Below are 18429 nucleotides of genomic sequence, written 5' to 3' on the forward strand. Positions count from 1 at the left end.
CAATAAAGTTAGATTATTACATTTATCACAGTAATCCTAATGTTTGTTTATATCACCCTTGAGAAACTAATTTTCTTTAAATAGCAATCTGACCAACTCTGAGGAGACAAAAGAATAGTCAGAAATCATTAACTTCAATTGTCATGTTGACAATTGTCAATTGTCAGGCCCTGAGGGTGGGTCCAGTGTCAGAGCAAGCCCTGAGCAGTCCTCTTTTCAGCTTGGGCCTGTGAATAATAAGCACCATGACAGACAGAAGCTGAGTGTTCTGTCAGATCGAGATCACTACCCAGCAGGTCTGCAGTGAACACAGATGAAGAGCACTACTGAAGAAAAACTGTGTTTGGACAATTTTCCCTTTCTTTCTCAATATGAACAATAATTGAAAATATTTATATCTACTTCAATAGAGTCTTTATAATCCTGCTGAAAATGGAAGGAGCTCAGACTAAATATAGATTTAGTTAAGACCCTTGTAAACAAAAATTTGAAGGCCAACTAAAGACCCTCTTTTCTGGGTAAATGCACCCAGAAGGCTAACAACTTTGCTATCATGACTCAGACAAGACTTGGTGCTTGGCAGTTCACTCAAAATGTGTTCCACTCACCTTCCTTTTTTCTCTCCCTCCCTCTCTCTCAAGTTACCTTCTCAGTCTGAGTTACTCTGAACAGAAGACTATTAGCTTTTTGGGATTTCTTGAAGTGATAGACTATCCTATACCTATACAGGGATATGTTTATATTGATCACATTTTGGGTTTTCATACAAACACTGCTATATTCAGTTTTCTCTTCAATTCAATTTAATGAAAACCTTAAAGTTTGTTCTACATTAGTGCACAAGGAGATATCTTCCCCCACCCCACCAGGAATGAATTAGCATAATTTATTCAGCTTTACTAAATGGCATTTAAGGTTCTCTAATCTTGTGCTTTTATTAAAATGCTGGAATGGATATTCTTAAACTTACTTCTTTATAAATAGATGTGATTGAATCTAGAGTACATAACCCATAGCACATTTTCTGATCTAACAGTAAGTCCCTTGAAATGATGACAGGTAATGTTGAGAGCATTTTACAAAGATGTAGAATGAGTTATGTTATTGTAAGAAGTAGGGAAAAACTTAGACCATGGGAAGATAGGAACCTAGCTAGCTAGAGCCAGAAGATTACTAGGTTACTGAACAAATATCCTGCCTTCCCGCCTTCTGCAAGAATGCTTGGTTTGAAATTCCCGCGCAGTCTTTGTAAGTGAATTGCTAACTGCCACATCTGCTTCTGTATAACGCTTGCTTGCCCGCCCCTATATAAGGACGTAGTTGTAAGCGCTCAGCACGGCTCTCGTTTGCAGCCCCTTGTGGGTACCGTGTCTCTGGACACTCTGAGAGTTCGCCCCTGCGCAGGTTAAATAAATGGATGTTACTTTATTGGCCAATAAAGTAACGTCCTTGATACCCTAAAAGTCTCCGACATTTGTTCTGGAGTTTGCTAGATGCAACACTATGCCAACATGTATGCGAGTAATGCTTGCTTCATCATTTTAAATATTCAAAACTTTCATCTATAATCTTTTCTATCCTGCTCTATCCCCTGTTGAATGAAAAATAAAACAAACTATTGACTGTTTTAAAAACAATGAATGTCAGGAAACAGCTCCATATAAGTCCTCATCAACAGATTTTTCAATGTAGAGTTTTGCTGTGGATTGTAGCAATAACATTTTTAGTGGTTTGAGTTCTCTGCTAAAATCCAAGTCCTTAACCATTGTGTCAATGCTAGCTGAGTTATCCCCTCCAAAGAATGGGTTCATTTCTTTTCTTTTTTTCTTTTTTATTTAATTGTTCAAGTACAGTTTTCCATCTTTTACTTGTATCCCAGCCTACCCCCACCATCCCTCCCCATCTCCCTCCTATTTCCACCCCCCTACATTTTGTCCATGTGTCCTTTATACTTGTCCCTGTAAACCCTCCCCCTTTTTCACTGAAATCCCCTCCCCTCTCCTCTCTCCCCTCTGGTCAGCCTGTTCTCTATTTCAGTGTCTTTGGTTATATTTTGTTTGTTTGTTTGTTTGTTTGTTTTTGTTTGTTTGTGTGTTGTTTAGGTTCCTATTAAAGGTGAGATCATATGGTATTTGTCATTCACCACCTGGCTTATTTCGCTTAGCATAATGCCCAGTTTCATTATTTCTTCTCAGTGACCTGCTCCTGACTCTAGTGGTCACTGTTTTCCTTGCAAAAAAACACAATAGATTACATGTGTTTTCTCTTCCTGAGGAATGAGACTTGCATAGACAGAAAAAAGTAGCTCTATAATGTAACATAAAATAGAGCAATTTAGTTTTCATTACCAAAGCATTTTATAAAAAAATATAACTAAAGTATATTCTGATCTATAAGTATTGTATTCTAGAAAGTTTACACCCTGTAAACTCAGTGGCTGAGTGCTGGCCTGCGAATCAAAAACTTGTTGCTTCAAATCCCAGTGTTGGGCACATGCCAGAGTTGCAGGTCAGGCCCCCAGCAGGGGGAGCAGAAGGGAAAACCACACATTGATGTTTTTCTCTTTCTTTCTCCCTTCCATTACCTTCTCTAAAAATAAATAAATAAAATAAGTTTAAAGTTTATTAGGTTTCCATTTCCTCCTTGATAGAGATTTATATCTGAGGAAGTTCAGTATGTATAGAGGACAAATGATGTTTTATAGCCCAAAGATCAATACTTGCCACACTATGCCCTAGAAATCATTCTATTACCAGAGCAAGAACACACTGTTCAACAGCTCCTTGGGCAAACTGAGGATTGATGTTCAGAAGATTATTAGAATCTATTGTTTATCAAAGGACTACCTTGAAAAACTAACTTAATAGTATAAGTGTGTATGAGAAAAAAAATGTTTTTTTTTTTTTTTTCTGAAATGGATTGTATTTGAAACACTGTTTCATACATACAGGGTAGGACAAAAGTAGCTTTACAGTTTTGAGTATATGAAACATAGTTTATTCTTGTATTATTATTTTTCATACAAGCAACTATAAATTTACTTTTGCCCCACACCCTGTGTATATGTTGTATTAGGAGGAGCCTTTGTAGACTAGCACATTCTGTGGCATCTATCAGTGTTAAGGAATAACATCAACAATTTTAATTTTCAGATATAAGTAAAATGTATAAGTAAAATTTGAAGAGCTTTAAATTTTTGTCTTTTTAAAGAATCTGGTTTCTGTTGTAAAAAAAACTTAATTAGTATAAAACTTGAATGGAATTGCAGCTTTAAATAATCAACTCAGAGTGCTGTAGTCTCATTAATGAAAGAATGAATCCACTGCTGGGATTATACCCTAAGAACCCTGAAACACCAATTCAAAAGAACCTATATACCCCAATGTTCATAGCAGCACAATTTATAGTAGCCAAGTGTTGGAAGCAACCTAAGTGCCCATCAGTAAATGAATGGACCAAAAACTATGGTACATTTACACAATGGAATACTACACAGAAGACAGAAAGAGAGAGCTCCTGCCCTTCATGACAGCATGGATGGAGCATTATGCTAAGGGAAATAAGCCAGGTGGTCACAGAAAAATACCATATCATCTCACCTAGAAGTGGAACCTAATCAACAACAACAAAAAAGCAAGCAAAAATATAACCAGAAACATTAAAATTTAGAACAAACTGAAGTACCCAGAGGGAAGGTGGAGGGGGTAAGGGGGAGAAATTGGAAAAGGGCTGTCAAGGAACATGTATAAAAGACCCATGGACAAAGCCAAAGGAAGTAGGATTGAGGTTGGGAGGTGGGGATGGGTGGGGTGGGAGGGACTGGTAGGGGAAATGGAGACAACTGTACTTGAACAACAATTTAAAAAAAGAGAGAAAAATCTGTGCAATTAAAAGTTCTTGTCAGTGATATATAGATATATATATATGTATATATATATATGATATATATACCATCTATATCTATCTATCTATCATCTATCAATGTGTGCCTGTGTATACATACACACCCAGTGTTTTTGTTTGTCTGTTTTGTTTTTAAAAGTCCAGCCCCTGACAAATTAATAAAACTATGCAAGATGTCAAACGTTGTGACCAGAAAATTAGTCAACTAGGATCCAGAAGTATAATCATAAAACCCACCTCCCTTTCAATGCCATAGAACTCACTTTCCTTCTAAATTTGCTCATTGAAACTGGTTTCCCATTTTTTTTGGATTAAAATCTGCAGTTTCAAAAAAATTAAGCATAATTGGGTGAAACAGGATATAGACACAAGAAGTAAAATTTGTAAACATGAGTAACAATTATATCTGAACAGACATGAAATTGAGACCACAGATTTTACCTGTATGCAGGAGGACTGAAGACAGATAAATGTATAATTGTCTTCTTCTCTCATCCTGTTTTGTTCTTAAGGTGATCCTATACTAGCTCTCTCTCAAATATGTCATCGAGAAACACTTATTTTTTGGCCAAACCATAGAAGGAATCCTGATCCAAATGATCACAGCTAGCCAGCCTGTGATATACCCTGGAGATTTTTTAAAAGGAGAGTTAGTCAATAATTCACCATGTTCCCAAACTGCAGAGACCATATATTACATATATTATGTTTTCTGATTGGTTAAACCTTGAATGGAAAGAAACTTGTTTTTTAAGTCACAAGTCAACTTTCTGCATACTGATTGGACACCTGATTTTCAATGGTGAAGTTCAGAAATAGTTTCCTTTATGTTATCACTCAATTATTAAACTCCCTCTTCCTTTGATATTATAATTGATATTAAGATAATTCATGTATTGACCCTATTTTTTTTGATAACTCAGTTACAATATGTGTAAAAAATACATGAGTTCTCAAGAATATTTTCATAACACCACTTGAAAAGATGAATTTCATGCTTTCAAGCAGGTTAGAACTTTATCGGGAAAGCTCAAGCACTTTGATTGACAAGTTACAGTAAGCATCTATTAATTAGAAAACAAAAACAATGTAGTATTGTAGTAAATTGAGTTTTTGTATCAACCAAAAGCTTACACAAAACACAGTTAAACCATTACAGCCAAGAAATATTTCTAAATCCTGTACAAATGAGTATAACCTTAATAAAAAAGAAATCTGACCATAACTGTAGCAAAATATGAAATGAGAAAGCAATTTTATTTATGGTACATTAAGTGAAAATTCTTAATACAATATTAATATACAAAAACTGAAAGCTTTTTTAAAAGGATAGTCCTCATGAATGGGAATGTTACTTTTTTTGAGAAATTCAAGAATACATCAATATTAGTATAATTTAAAATAAATATATTAGAGAAGTCACATATCACCTCTATAGGAACTAAAAAATTAACATTTTGAATAAAAACAATAAGCAAAATATAAATCTATAGATATTTCTTTCACTTTATAAAGTGTAACTGTCTCAGCTTCAAAGTTATCATAGTGTTGGTGAAACATCTGAAGGCATTTCTATTAATGTAAAAATGAATGACAAATGCCCACTCTCTTTGCTATTATTAAGTATTTTCTTTTGGTGCTAGTCAATACACACACACAAAAATTTAGAACAAAAAATAAAATAGTTGGTGAATCCATACATATTTGAAGATGATACAATTATATACTTTGAAGACCAAGAAAAATAAACTAGTTGATAAATCTATATATTTTAAAATAATACAGTTATATATTTTGAAGACTGAACATAATTTTAAAAACCCTAATACAAATATAAAAGGATATTTTAGACATTGGTGTAAAAATAAGTATATGTAAATTAATAATTTTCATATTCATTATACTGGAATAAATTAACCAAGTCAAAATATCAACACATAGGTGGTAATATTTCTAGAATGTGCACAATGTGAAATGTGCAAGACTTATAGGAAGCAAACTTTAAAACAATTATTATCATCATAAAATACATTTTGAACAAAAAATAAAATATTCTTGAATAAGAAGTCACAGTCTAATAAATATATTTTAAGTTTATTTATAAATTAAAAGTATGCCAATGAAATATTACCAATATGAGCAGAATATTTTTTCTAAATAAAACATTCTAAAGTATATGTGGAAAAACAACTAAAAAAGAATAGCTAGAAAAATTTTAAAATATTTTTTAAAAAGAAAAATTTGTGTACAACCTCACCCTTTCAGGTAATAAAACATTATAAATTTATTTATTTCATACTCTTTCTAGCTTTATTAAGGTAGAAATGACAATTATAACTTGTATATATTTGCAGCATAAAACTTGATATTTTTTATATCTGTATGTATTGCAAAATGATTGTCAAAGTCAACCTAATTAACATATCCATCATCTCACCTAGCTATTTACTTATTTTCTTATTTATTGTGGTGAGAACATAAGATCTATTTTCCTAGGAAACTTCAACTGTAGTCCCATGCTACAGATTATTAGATCTCCTAAACTTATTCATCTTGCATAACTGAAATTTTATAAAATTTGATCACTATCTCCTTGTTTTCCCTGGCCACTAACACCTAGAAACCATCATTCCACTTTATGTTTCTATGACTTTGACTTTTTAAATTCCAGTTTAAGCGAGATCATACATTATTTAACTTTCTTTTTCTGGCTTATATTACTTAGCATAATGTTCTCCAGGTTCATCCATGTTGTCACAAATGACAGGATTTCCTGCTTTTTAATAGCTGAATAATATTTTATTGCATATGCATATCACATTTTCTTTATTTTTTCATTTTTCATGGACATTTATGTTTATTCCATATCTTGGCTATTATGAACAACATGCTATTGATATGAAAGTTGCAAATATATCTTTGAGTTACTAATTTCACATTTTTTGCATATATACAGTGGTGGGATTTCTGAATAATGTGGTGGTTCTATTTATTTTTTCCAGGAAGTTCCATATGATTTTCATAATGATTGTACCAATTTACATTTCCACAAATGGTGTATAAGGGTGTCTGTTCTTCACATCCTACTTAGCACTTGCTATTTCTTGTATTTTTTATAATATACAAGTACAACATGGTATCTTGTGGCTACAATTTACATTTCCCTAATAATTAGTGATTTCAAGCATTTTTTATCTGTTGAGTATTTGTATGTCTTTCAGGAAACAGCTGTTCAGATCATTTGCCCATTTTTTAATTAGGTCATTTGTTTCTTTGATGTTGAGTTACTTGAGTTTCTTATATATTTTGGGCAATAAAATCAATAGATTTATGATTTGCAAATACATTCTCCCATACCATAGACTGTCTCTACACTCTGATGATTGTTTCTCTGGCTGTGCAGAAACCTTTTAATTTGGAATAATCTCATTTGTCCATTTTTGGTTTGGTTACCTCTGCTTCTAGGATCATGCCCAAAAGATAATGGATGATTGTTCAAGAAGTTTTTCCTTATGTTTTCTTCTAGTACTTATAGAGTTTCAGGTATTGCATTTGTTTTTAATCTGTTTTGAATTGGGTATATGGTGTGAGAAAAGGGTCCAATTTCATGTCTCAGTGTCTAGGAATCCAGTTTTCCCAGGACTATTTATTGAAGATGCTGTCTTTTCCCCATTGTGAATTGTTGGCAAATTTGTCAAAGATCAATTGACTGCAATTATTTCTGGACTCTGTTCTATTCCATTGGACTGAGAGTCTCTTTGTATGATAGTATCATGTTGTTTTGATTACAATAGCCTTGTAGTATATTTCAAATCAGGTGGTGTGATCCCTTTATCTTTGTTAAGATCATTTGTCTCTTCACAGTGTTTGTGATTCCACGTGAATTTTAAAAATATAATTGACCACTAAACTGTACAACCAAAACAAAGGCAAAATAGTTTTGAATGAAAACTATAATTTTTAAAATTTACTTTTATTGTTATTTTTTAATTGTTGACACTATGACAGATACCTTTCATCAACCCCCTCCCTTTTTCCTCCACTAAGGCACCTTCAGCCTTCAACGCATTGTGGCCAGTGTCCATAGGCTTTGCTTATATGCATATTGTTCTTTGACTCATCTCTTCCAACACCCTCCACCACCTCCCCTATGAGATCTTTTAGTATGTTCCATGTTCTGCGTATGTTCCATGACTTTGGTTTCATTTTGTCCGTTTTTGTCCATTAGATTCCATATATGAATGAAATCAAATGGCACTTGTCTTTCTCTGACTGGCTTGTCTCACTTAGAATAATACCCTCCAGATCCATCCATGCTGTCATGAAGGGTAAGATCCCCTCCTTATTTAGAGCTGCATATATTTTTTAAAAATATTTTATTTATTATTTTTAGAAAGAGGGAAAGGGAGGGAGGAAGAGAGAGAAACGTCAATGTGTGGTTGATTATTGAGTGCCCCCAACTGGAAACCTTGTCCACAGCCCAGGCATGTGCCCTGACTGGGAATCAAACTGGGGACCCTTTAGTTCGCCGATCAGCACTCAATCCACTGAGCCACAAACAGCCAGAGCTAAAGCTGTGTAGAATTTGATTGTGTAAATGTACCACAGCTTTTTTATCCATTCATCTACTTAGGCTGTTTTTAGACCTTGGCTAATGTAAATTACACTGCTATGAACATAGATGTGTATATATTCTTTTGTATTGGTGTTTTGGGATTAGGATATATTCCTAGAAGTGGAATTACTGGGACATTAGGTAGGTCAGATTTATTTTTTTGAGGAAACTCCATACTGTTTCCACAGTGGCTACACAGTCAGAGACAGGCATATAGATCAGTGGAACAGAACAGAGAACCCAGAAATGAATCCACATCTTCATGGTCAATTTATATTTGGCAATGGAGGCAATAGAGTATAATGAAGTAAAGACAGTTTCTTCATAAATGATGCTGGGAAAATTAGACAGGTACATTCAAAAAAATAAAACTAGACCGCCAACTTATACCATATACAAGATAAACTAAAAATAAATAAAAGACTTAAGTGTTGTCATAAAACCATAAAAATCCTAAAAGAAAACATAGGCAGTAAAATCTCAGACATCTCTCATAGCAATATTTTTGCTGATACATCACATAGGGCAAGGGAAATAAAGGAAAAATAAACAAATGGGACAGTCAAACTAAAACACTTCTGCACAACAAAAGAAACAATCAACAAAATGAAAATGGAACCCACTGTATGGCAGAACATATTTGACAATGATACATTTAATAAAGGGTTCATTTCCAAAATACATAAAGAATATACACAACAACACCAGGAAGACAAACAATCTAATTAAAAAATGAGCAAAGGACCTGAATAGACTCTTCTCCAAAGAGGACATACAGATCGCCAATAGACATATGAAAAGATGCTCAATGTCACTAATCATCAGAGAGATGCAAATTAAAACCACAATGAGATATCACCTCTCACCAGAATTGCTACCAACAAGTACTGGTGAGGATGTGGAGAAAAGGGGACCCTAATGCCCTCTTGGTGGGAATGCAGACTATTGTGTCCACTGTAAACTGTTTTTTTTTAAAGATTTAAAATTGTTTTTCTATTTCCATGAAAAATATGATTGGAATTTTGATAAGGTTTGCATTGAATCTGTAGATCATTTTGGTAGCATGTACATTTTAACAGTATTTCCAATCCATAAACAAGTATCTCTGCATCAGTTGTATCTTCCTCAATTTTTTATCAGTATTTTATATAAATCTAATAATTGAATAAACATGGTACTTATTCATAAGCTTACAGAGAACCCAATAAAACAAAACAAAGACCCTAATTAAACTCAATCACACAATATAATTTAGCACGATTAGCATGTCATCTCAGATCAGTAAGAAAAGATGAGCTATTTATTATATTGTGCTCTAAAAGAGAGATTGACATCTGGATGAAAAAATTAAGATTAATATATGGCTCACACTAAAAGTCAAGCAAAATTACAAATGAATCGACAATTTAATCATTAAGGATACCTTCTAAACTCCCTCTTTTACACAATTTTTAAGAGATACAACCTGGAAGGAGGTAAAGTGGACATTGCCAGCCCCGTTTGCAGCTGCAGAAATTGAGATGCAAGAGTGGTGAAGAGACTTTACCATAATCATAGCAGTAAATGGTCAGGTTAAGAAGCTAAGTCTGATCATCTGACTCTTATCCTATTGAGGAGTTAATGAGATAAAAGGAAAATGATGAGGAGGAGGAGATGAAATCCATCCCATTTTCCTGCTACTCCTGCCCCACCCTTGCTAAGATTTCACTGTAGCCAGAACAAGAGACACTCAACTGCTGTGACCTATTGCAGTCCATGAAACACCACAGAGGGTTAGACATCCGAATTTGTGCTCCTGTGGGACCCTCACCATCACCCTCATTATACCATATTATTTGGTATTTTGTCTTACAGATAGACTGTATATTCTTTGAGGTATAAACTGCAGCTTTGTCATTTTAGTATCCTCAGCACCTAGCACAACATCACAATGCATTGCAGATGCTCAGCAAAATACTGTTCCACATTGAACTGAACAGAAAATGGAAACTATTGTACTTGAACAACAATAAAAAAGAAAGGAAATGTATAAAAATAAAAAAAATATAACCATATTTTCTAAAAGTTCACACAACAACATTTTATAAGCAAATTAGGATCAAGAGTGGGAAGTGAGGATGGCTGGGGTGTGGGAAGTGATGGGGGAAAATGGGGACAATTGTACTTAAACAACAATTTAAAAACTGTGAAAAAAAAACATAATGACAAACTGTGAAAAGTATTCCCAATTGCTGTCAAATACAAAATATTATTCTAATGTGTAAAAAAGTATCTACAAATTTATAGCAAAATGATTAATAACTCAATGGAAAATAAGTATAACCTCTGATTAGGAAGCTCACAGAAAAGGAGACAGAATGCATGGAGATATGGCAAGTTGCTTAAATTTAACTCTAATAGAAGAAAAGGATATTGAAATAGTGTTCAAATATATTTTTCTTTTAAAAATAAAAGAAAGGTTTTATTAGTACAATTTCATACATTATTAGTACAACCTGTGTGGATAACAAGAATCACAAATGCACATGTATCTAACTCAGATATTCTTTTTCTAGACATTTATTTTAGGCATATATGTACATGTACCACATGTTGAAGTGTACAGAATTGTTTGTGGTCCATTGCATAATAGGAAAAGATTATAAATAACAAACATGCCCAGTACTTCCATGATAGAAAACAGACAACAGCTGTATGAAAAAATGAGGAAACTCTCTGTGTACTGATATGGAATAATCTATCACATATAGTGTTTAGTGAAAAAAGAAATGGTACAGAACATAGGAATAATCTGCCACCAATTGTTTTAAAGAGTTAATATAGAAATACGTACTTATATTTGTTGTAATATAAATGCATTTGGGGGGAATACATAAGAAACTAACAACAGTAGCACCTGTGGTTGAGCATACAGAGAAAGTTCATGAACTGAACAGATGGAATTAGAAGTAGAAGAGATATTTTTATTGTTATAGATTTCTTATATGTTTTTATATTTACATTATGGGAACATCTTATCTATTAAAATACTTCATCTGTATAGCTAATGTATATAGTGTGCGGTAATTTCAAATGGCAGTTGTGAATTGAAACCCTTGACTTTACTTTTAATTCTATAGAACGCTTTCTTCTTAGAGCACTTGGCATGACAGTTTTTTTATGGGTCATCATTTGGGAAATGCTAACACAAAAAGTAGAAGACCTGAAGTTAAGAAAAAGCATTGTCTCAAATTATGCAAGTCATCTTATCTCATATGACCACAGTTTTCTGATTTTTAGAATTTTCCAGGGTTTTCCCCCCTTTTTATTTTATTTTATGATGTTCACATACCATTGTCTGCATTTTCCCCCCACTGTCTCCCCCACCCTAGCCACCCCCACCTCCCTCCCTTGTTTCCAACCCCCCTTGGTTTTGTCCATGTGTCCTTTAGTATGGAATTTCCTTAGAATTTTCCACCTTTTAAATTCTATAAATATAGTAGGGTGAAAGTAATTCAGTTTTTACTGTATCTAAGCATCAGCTTTCACAACACATAAATTATTTAGTTATTGAAAATGCAGAGATGGTTGATGGGCTCTCATACCTGGAAATCATGCCAACATTCCTTATATAAGATTCCATGACACCAGTCAATATTGATATCATTTTTTACTCTATAAGGTTGAGTGAAATACATTTAACATTAACTCTGGTTATTTTTATCCTTTTAATCAAAGTGTTTGACTGTGTTAGGAATATATAAAATGATGATGGAAAAATGAATTTATCCGTGAGAAGCTTCTGAATTTATAAAAGTCAATAGCTTTATTTGTACACAATTTTTCATAATCTACATTGCCCTCTCTTCTCCATCAGCTATTTTTATTTTTGTTTTTTTCTCTCTTTCATTTTCTTGTCCTAATGAATGAGATAATATTGTGCACTGATGATCACTCATTGATTGCTCATCCTCCTTTGGGTGTATTCAACATGAATTATCAATCATTCTCTCCCATTAGGAGTCTTAAAAGGTAGTGATTCTGTAATAATTTTATTTACATTCTGATAATGCCACTGAGAGTATGTAATGATAAGAGTTCTAATATGATGGGGATTTTAATGTGCTTTTCACATTTGCCCCCTTGGCTACTTGAATCCTGAATTCTTCAGACCAGTGAGTCAGAGCCAGGATACAAACTGAGAAGTAAACAGATGCCTGTCAGAACTGTCGTGTTGTTTTTGTGACTTTGATCTTATTAGAAAGTTTGACAATAAAAGACTGAAATGAATTTTTAAAAGAGATAAATCTGACAAATCAGTGAACTCATAAATTAAAGAGTATATATGTTGATTATGTAGGCATTTTGCAGGTTAATATATCTCAAGATTTTTAGGGACAATGATATTTTAAAAGAAAACAATTCTCAATGATTACTTTTAATCTTTTATCAGCAATAACATATGTTCAGGCAGACATATTTATTCCTTTTGAGGTAATGCAGGTTCACAGTTAAGATTTGAACAGCTCTGACCTGGATTTTGATATTATATCCACCATTTATTAACCCTGTATTGGATCTTAATTTTTTTAAAAAAATTTCTCTGCTTCTTAGTTTCTTTATCTGTAAAGTATAGATACTAACACATTATAATAGATGCTATCTAAATGATTAAACAATGTAATAAAGTTTAAATGACATTGTGCCTGGTATACATTAAGTGGTGTGTGAAATATAGTTAATGGTATTTTTGTGATTTTAGTTGTGTTGTAATAGAATCAGACTCCATCCTGACAACATTTAAAATAAAGGGTCTGTGAGTACTTACAAATAACATGTAGCCAACATTATTTCTCATTTTTTTATGAATAATAAAGTGTCATTTGTTGTCTCTGGCTCATTCTCTTTTTTTCTTTCAGTTGAAACAATATTAATAAAATGTGAGATTACTTTTTTACTATAAAAGTTAAAATTAGACAATATACATCAACTGGAAACTACTGTGAGGCAATCATCATGGTAGATTTTAGTCCCTGCCCCGTCAATCATAGATGACAAGCGCCAGATGGTTTCTTAATCATCTGACAGAATTAATAAGCCTAGTCAATGGTTTCACTACCACTAATGTTTTAGATTCCATGGAAAAAGTTCAATTGAGTAGTATCCTTTAGAGTAACAACAACACATCTCAAAGTTAGAACCCTAAAACTGAAATGCATGCCTCAACTGCCTCAGAATAATGTCACAATTTAATTTTTTCTTTAAACTCATCCTTTGATATAAGAAGTATGAATAATTGTGAAAGTAGAATTAAATTATTTCTAATTTTAATTATTAATAATTTCTAAGAAAATAATAGTGATTCTCTCTGTGTCCTCACTCTTCTCTAGGAGTTGTACTAGTTGATTTCTGTTATCAGTTTATTTATCCTCAAAAATAGGAAAATAAACAAAAAAACACTATGAAACAGACATACACTATCCTGTTAGATGGAGTGTCAAAGGATAGAAAGTGATGTGATTTCTTTAAGGCCACACAGAGAATTGGCTAGCTGACCTAGACTAGGAAAATTTATTCCTTATAAAGTTACATTTCCCGAGCTTGAGTGCCAAGCTTTGTGTTCAGCTCTCAAAATAAAGAGCTAAATGAAAGGAAGTCTCTGACCTTTAAAGAGTATCTTTCATATCATCTTCCACAGAACAGGGCAGATCAGGGCAAAGAAACAGTTCAACCCAGAACAGCAGTGGTATGGGATGATTTTTGGAAGGCATTTGGGTTGCTCATGATTATAATTTGTTGAATTTAGTGACTTATGCATTGAATATTTGATTATACTATATTTTAACAGCTATAATATTAATTTTGTCCCCACAAGAACACAGCTATTTAATGACAGATGATCAGCAGAGAGTGTTGGATGATGAAACAAATGAACATTCTGCTCTACACTGAACCTGTGCTAAGGAGGGTCCTGAACCCTGAGGCCTCAAATTCTTTCAAGTTCTGGCTAGGGTTTCAGAGTAACCTAATGCCATTTCTCTATGATACTAATCACATCAATATATCCTTGGCCTCTCCTCTTACAGTCCTGTCTGTCTGAAATCTAATCTAAATGGCATTCTCTACATATTTAAAGGTGTTTTCCAGAAGGTCTTCTTGACTCATTGTCTCTGCTTTGTATAAAATAAAATTTATTCATTGCTTCTGCAATTACTGAGCCCTTGCTTTGTTCAGAGTATGTGGTAAGCCCTGGTAGAATGACAGATGGGGATTCAAAATCTCACTAGTTTTATATACTTTTAAAAAAGATTTTATTTATTTTTATTTTTAGACAGAGGGGAAGGGAATGAGAAAGAGAGGATGAGACACATCAATGTGTGGTTGCTTCTCATGCGCCCCCAGCTGGGGACCTGGACTGCAACCCAGGCATGTGCCCTGTCTGGGAATCGAACCAGCAACCCTTTGGTTCACAAGCTGACACTCAGTCCACTGAGACACACTCAGCCAGGGCTAAGTTTATATTCTAATGAGAACAGCAGATAAGTCTCAGGAAAGGTAGTGCAGGGCTGTTGTATGGGGAAATACAATAAAACAAGTTAAACTGATTAGACAATCTGGAGACAGTGTTCCTTAGGTGATGATAGAACAAATTAATTCATGTAAATTAACTCAGTTATATCCATATTCAATAGCCTGCACTTGAGCTCTCTTTAAAAATATAACACATTTTATTGTGCTTCTAAAAGTTATAGGCATTAAGATGGTCATGGGAAAGGTACTTATAAAGATGCTTCCTTCTGCCCACTTGAAATGCTGAATACAAAATATCCCTATTAATAAGAAAACTTATAAAATGAGACATTAATATTCACAGACTCCCACTCATGAATAATTATAGGGACAAGATGAAGCCAAATAACAACAACAGCAGCAGCAACAACAAAATGCTGGTTATATCCTAAATTCGGTCAGCAATATTTATTGCAAATATACTGTGTGTCAGATACAGCACTAAAAGTTGTCTAGCAGAGCAAAGAGCTATTGACAGATAGGAATTAATCTGGTAAGCAAGTGAGAACATCTCTGAGGAGAAAGTAGCAGACGCCTAAAGCAATATTAAGAGTCAAACTAAAACATATTTTGCACAAGGAACTATTTTGCAGTGCAAAACTATCTAGCTGGATTACTAGCCATCAGAGAGATGCAAATTAAAACCACAAGGAGATACCACCTCACACCACTCAGAATGGCCAACATAAACAAAATCAACAAACAAGTGTTGGAGAGGATGTGGAAAAAAGGGAACCCTAGTGCACTGTTGGTGGGAATGCAGACTGGTGCAGCCACTGTGGAAAACAGTATGGAATTTCCTCAGAAAACTAAAAATGGAACTGCCTTTTGACTTGGCAATTCTACTGCTGGAATTATACCCTGAGAGCCCTGAAACACCAGTCCAAAAGAACCTATGCACCCCTGTGATCATAGCAGCACAATTTACAATAGCCAAGTGCTAGAAGCAACCTAAGTAACCATCAGCAAATGAGTGTATCAAAAACTATGGTACATTTACACAATTCTATGCAGCAAAAAGAAAGAAGGAATTTATTCTCTTTGCAACAGCATGGATGGAACTAGAAAGCATTATGCTAAGTGAAATAAGCCAGGCAGTGAGGGACAAATACCATATGATCTCACCTTTAACTGGAACATAATCAACAAAAGAAAAAGGCAAACAAAATATACCCAGTGTCATTGAAATTAAGAACAATCTAACAATAGCCAGAGGGGAGGAAGGAAGGGACAATGGGGAGAAGGGTTTTCAGGAACTACTATAGGGGACACATGGACAAAAACAAGGGGGAGGGTGAAAGCAAGGGAGGGAAGGAGGTTTGGAGGGGGTGGCAGGAGGGGTGGAGTGAAAATATGAACAGCTGTAGTTGAACAACAATAAAATAATTTAAATAAAAAAAAACCTATCCAGCTGGAAGAGAATAGGCGAAGCAGGACCATGGAGAAAACAACTAGGAATGCCTTTAAGTCTGAAAAGCAGCAATATTGCCTAAAATAAATTAGATCCAGCCTTTATATTGATTTCTATTTGGCATGATTCTTTCTCTTTCTGATAATTTTTAAGTTAATAAGGATTTTCAAATGACATCACTCTGACTAATGGTGTTTCACAGATTTCACTGAAATTCATTAGTGAAAAATTTTTTTACATCTCAGTTTTAACTGGCTTCTGGATGTTGAGATTATATGATTATGATTTATTCCAATGTTATAATTTTTAAGTACTGATAACTTTGTAGATAATGAACTCTGAGCTTCAAAATGTATAAGCTATTATTTATCTGTCCAAATGCAATAGTGTAATTTTTTACAGTATTTCTATATTTACTTAAATAATATATACTGTCAGAGTGCTTTTCTCCAAAATTAGTTTTTTTATAGTTATATACTCAGATTTTATGTGACAAACAACTTTATTAGCTCCTCAAGATGTCACCTAGAACAGTATTGAAAAAACACCTAAACAGAATGCAAAGTGCAGAAAAGCTACCTTTGTGACAGCTAAAACACAGGGTCTTCACAAGAACATTTTCAGTATTGATTCTTAAAAGCAAAAATCATTTCCACAGTGGAGAGATTCTATTTGTTATAGCACTTAACATCTTCCTTTTCTTCTCATTCTCAATCTATCAGAATAGTTTAATATGAGGAGAGAATATCTCAAGGAAAAAAGTTACAGAAAATTGAAATTGTTTGAGCTAGTTAAACATGTGTTGTTTTCAAATGATGTTCAATAGTACTAGAAGCTTTTGCCGTTTAGTCTCAAATTACTACATGAGAAAGCATTTGACATATGCACACCATCTTTCCCTCAAAGAGATATTTTAAGTTGTTAAAGAAAAAAGCAAATATATATGAATATTCCAAGTACAGAGGGCTTTTAAAAAATCAGTGACACAGTTATAAAACTACAGTACAGTAATAGGCAGAGGGAGTTGGGATTCAGGCTGAGCTGGAGCTAATAATTTTGGAAGACTGAATGGGAAGAAGATTAAAGGAAATATTAATATGGTTGAGTTAGTTTGATAGAAATAAAAATTGATAAAGGAAAGAAAGAAGATGGAAAGAAATAAAAAATCTCTACTTAGGGAAGAGTTAGCAAAATCTTTGGATTTTGAGAACTAACTAAAAGTATTGCAAAACTGACAGCAAAGTTGGGCTGTGGGACTCAGGTGGGTCAGGAGGGGAACGGAGGGTGGTGTTAAAAGCATGGATAAGCATTCCACCTGGTGAAAAAAGTGGCTCCTCTCTCCAGGTCACAAAAGCATGATGGCAACAATAGGAATTTGGGATATTGCACCACATTTAGAGGGAAAATAGGATTATCTAAAACACCATTATCAACTTCCAAGCGAACATATGATTGTGTTGATCGAATTATAACTATTGTTGGTGGTACACATGCATGAGAGATGTGTTAGACAGGAGGCCACAATGTATAAAGAGAAACACTAGGATTATCTTAGTGTGAAGAGCTCATTTCATGTTTGGCCCTCCTGTTAGCCACATAGAAAGTAAAAGAAATAGCATGTGATTTGGACTAAAATAGATCAATGTGAAAATCTTACTTTTACATTCTACTTGTGCAAATCATAAAACTTCTCAATTTCCTCATCTCTAATATGGAAATACATGTCCTTTTCCAAACAGTTATTGAGGTCAAGAAAGAGCTAAGAAAAATATTACTCATTTTAAATGTCAACTACATCTTTCCTTCCCTTTCTATTCCACTCCATTCCTACTGCCTCATTTAAATTTTCACTCTTTACTGTTAGATTATGGAAAGGTATAATCCTCATGTTTTCTGCTTATCTCTCTGGGAAATTTTTAACTGTGTTCATCTCTACTACATAGGAAATCAA

This window comes from Phyllostomus discolor, chromosome 3 (genome assembly GCF_004126475.2).
Source record: "Phyllostomus discolor isolate MPI-MPIP mPhyDis1 chromosome 3, mPhyDis1.pri.v3, whole genome shotgun sequence".
Lineage (NCBI taxonomy): Eukaryota > Metazoa > Chordata > Mammalia > Chiroptera > Phyllostomidae > Phyllostomus > Phyllostomus discolor.